The following is a 4,072-nucleotide window of genomic DNA, read 5'->3' as shown; positions in this document are numbered from 1 at the left end:
AAAAAAAAAAAAAAAAAAAAAAGAAAAGGGAATGATTTAAAACGCGAGCTCTGTTCGAAAATTTGTCGTCAAAAAAAATTTGAAAATTTTTTCACCGTAACGTGATTAACTATACCAACATGATAGCTCGCTTACAAGATAAATAATCGCGAATTTTCACGAACGGAATCAAGAAAGAAAATTCCAATCCTCCTGAATCTTCCCGTTATCTTCCCTGCAATCTCAGACTCGAGCTACTACACATCCATTCGCGGAAAACGGAATCTCTCTCTCTCTCTCTCTCTCTCGCGGCAGAGTCGATATCCATCGCGCAGGCATCCTCCTCCTGAAGGAGGCGATCGCGATTTAAAGCATTCCCGCGGAGGGCGCGCAATTTGAATAAATCAGGCGTGGAGAGGAGTTCGCGACAAGGAGTCCAAAATGGGGGAAAGGAGCGAGGAGATCGTAAAAAGGTTGGCGCGCACGTCGATCCTCGTCCCGAGTAAATCGTGTAACGAAACGATCCGCCGATGTACCCTGTCGTAATCTGGCCCCGGAGATCTCTCTTCTCCAACTCTTTTCCCCTTCTTCAACGAGTCAATACTCGTCCGCCGCGCGATGGCTACGACGACGATCATTGATGATGATGATGATGATGATGACGAGGACGACGAGGAGCGCGTGCGAGAGGGTCGAGGAAGCTTGTAAAACGCGCGCGATGGAACGATAGAACAACCGCGTCGAATCGATGAAACCTCGTTTCGAATTCATTTCGCGTTTCCCTCGTCCAACGATCGAATCGTCACGCGTCACGACCGATAGTGACCCCCCCCTTCTACCCCCTCGAGATGCTTAATTGCAAGCGGTAGTCGAACGATGTTTGTCCATTTATCGGGTGTCCGTGGCTGAACCTCGTCATTAGGCGAGGCTGAGCATTTATGTCGGACGCGTGGAATACGTGCCAATGACGCGAGGGATCGCGCGGATGGGAGAGGGATGGAGGAGGGATCGATGGAGTTTCTTCGCTTTTCATAGTTCGCACGTGTAGGGGTCGTGGCTAGAATTTTGAGTGGAGGTAAGACAGGTATTTGGAATTTAAATATTCTCTCGGTTATTTTTACGCGTCGTCGTTTCGTTTGTCGTTTCGTCCGTCGCAGCGTCGAATAAGCGTTGACATTGTTAACGAAGCGTGTTTCTCATGCATGACGCATCCGCGAACGATTTCGCGAACGATATCGTTCAACAGCGTCTCGTTAATAGGATTATTCGTTTAAGGGATCCCTCCGAGAAATGTCCCTTTACGATTCCTCGATCTGTTTACAATTAATTCAAAAAAGTTTTATTGCGAGTCGAAAAGAAGCAAGGAATAAAGGAATGAGTTTACGCGTGGACGAACGATTACTCCTGAGCCAGTTAACCGGTTAAACGTTAATTATGAACGCAGCCAATAGGAGCTGGAAGAAGAAGTGGCATCGGCTACGTTATTAATTCGGAGAGGGCGCGTTGTGGCGAGCGAAAATATGAAAAATTCACGAAATTGGCGGACGAAGGAGGGGCGTGCAGAGGGGAGAGGCGAGCGCGCTCATCGTCAGTTTTGCTTAATTATTCCGGTAGCATGCGACGCGATATACGAGGAAAACGTATAATTATCCGTACACCTGGCCTCGGTAACCGGCGCTTACCACCAACCCGTGGCCAGTATCCTACGGCGCGTTAATGCGTTCCTTAATTAAACTTTATCATAGAGCATCTCGCCGGGAGAATTGATCGGGAGGAGCATCGATCCGGGCTTGACCTGTCGACAACGTTCACGATCCACGCGCTAATAATTAATAATCATTTGCATATCTGTAACACGGTGGCGCGGTTACAATATAATCTCGGGCCCCGGGTTTATCACTTTATCGACCAATTATCGTGCCCTCCTCCAGTCATTGTCTCCCTTCCCCCGGTGACGATTCAACCCGATCCCCCGGCTGAATTATCGATCACCTGGATTAATGGGTCTCGATTAACGGCCTGATTGTTACGCGTGTACCCGCCAATAAAGATGTGTTCCCTCGAAATTTCTACGATGCCTGCGATAGCTATTGTTTCATTGTGACATGCTTCACGTATGCTTTCGTGGATCGATTTTCTGTAATAAATACCAATGTTAATTAACTGTGAAATCTAAATCTCGGTTCGTTCAGCATAGAATCTAGAAAATTTTAATAACGTATCGATATAATATAAAAATTTTTTTATTATATGCGTAGGCTAATTTCTAAGGATTTGTTTAATTTATAAATGTAATTTAATATTCGAGCAGTTAAGATAATAATTGTACGTATATTGATATCGTTTCGAAATAATTAACAGTTTCGAAAATATTTCAGCTTCCAGTTTTAGATGATTATCCTAACGTAACTTTATAAATGAAAATAATTCCATTATTATGTAGCTATTATTATACGGGTATAATCAGAATTGTCAACAAAACGTCTGGAGACAGACGCCATGCTAGCGAAAGATCCTCCTATTTTCAAGAAAGTAAAATTTTCGCTGGAATTTTCGATGACCTGCAGACATTTTCACTCTCGACGTCCAAATATTAAAAGAAAAAAAGAAATACCAATACCATGAAAATTTACCCACTATTAAATTCCAAACTGTTACAAGTCTGAAACTGACGAGTCGTTCGTTCCTCCAAGGGGAGTCCAAATTCCTACTATATCTACTTCGGAAACCGATCTGGAATATAAATTTATCTCGTCACGGTGTCGATCAACCGGATCTTTTGGCAGCTACGAGCATCGTTATCCAAGCTGGTCGTGGGTAGTCGTCATAAATTAGACGCGACGACGTTACAATTTCTATTACGTATGCGGCAACGGCCGATTCGTCTCGCGAGACGAATTCTCGCCGCGTAGGAGCAGACGGAGAGTGTTCCTGGCAACGGGCCGGCAAGATTGTATCGGTCTCGAATCTGCAATGCAAACACTCCTTATCTAGCCCCTAGGTGGACAATGAGACAGCCTGGTCTGGACTTTGGAGGAAAAGGAAGGGAACGAGGAAGAAAGGGGGAGGGAAAAATTGGCAGACGTTCGAAGAACAGGTCCTCTTTCTTTTGTTTTTCTTTTTTTTTTTCGAATCGTCTTACGAGTTTTTTGGGGACGACATAGGGGAAATTACCATAATCGGGGCGAGAGGCGATTTAATTCTGCCAAAATGGCAGTTATTTACGGTCAGAGTGAACGATACGTAGCTAATTGAATTGTTGGCCAACGCGATGTTGTGCAACACGCTCCAAGATTTATTTATCGCGTCTTTTTCTATTTATGATCTCGTATTTTAATATTCTTGACGCGCGTGTTCATTGGCGCTGCTGTTGCAGAGAAAATATATTGCAAGGAGAATCTAGAATCTACTCATTAATCGTTACGTTAATAATAACGAGTTTAATCGAGTTTTTCTTTTCTTTCTCTCTCTCTCTCTCCCTCTTCTCAGATTATATTTAAATTTGAACGTGAACCGTTACCGTAGAATTATCCAACGTGAAATTCCCCGCGAGGAATGAAATCCATTTGTATATCGAATATTCTATTAGGCGAGTACAAGTTGGACTGTTACGTTGTAATTAAGGTTAAACGAGGTTAAACATTGAGAATAATGCACAGATAACGAAGCTATATAAGCCCTTATAATGCTTCTTAATCGCGTTTTATTGCAAAATTTGGCTGAAATCTTCGAGGGAAGGATAGGTATTCGAGCGCGAAAAGTGAAATACAAGACAAAGTAATTTTTAATTTTAACACCGATAATAAACAAGTTATCATTCCACAGGAGCATTCGCGTGGTTAAACGCGACCAATGTAATAAACTCAACGCAACCCCTCGTAAACCATCCATCCCAACCCATTCTTAATCGAACGAACCACCGTAAATCCCGCGAAAGAAACTCAATGGAATTCATTCCCCCTTCCTCCTTCCTCTCTCTCGTCGTTACATTATTACATCCTCGTCCAATTAATCGCAACCATTTTCAACCAGTCCACGTTTTCGAGTTCCGCCCGTTCGAACCAATTAAATCGAACCGCGCGCGATCGATGAG

General features: G+C 43.6%; 1 protein-coding gene across 1 annotated transcript in view; it reads left to right on the top strand.

Annotated features, from left to right (window-relative positions):
* LOC102678499 (protein split ends-like) overlaps positions 1-4,072 on the top strand; it is a 200,485-nt gene that overhangs the window by 97,427 nt on the left and 98,986 nt on the right. The window lies entirely within an intron of this gene.

The sequence above is a fragment of the Apis dorsata genome, unplaced genomic scaffold, assembly GCF_000469605.1.
Source record: "Apis dorsata unplaced genomic scaffold, Apis dorsata 1.3 scaffold_194, whole genome shotgun sequence".
NCBI classification, from domain to species: Eukaryota; Metazoa; Arthropoda; class Insecta; order Hymenoptera; family Apidae; genus Apis; species Apis dorsata.
The sequence above is the reverse complement of the archived record's forward strand: the minus strand, read 5'-3'. Positions and strand labels throughout refer to the sequence as shown.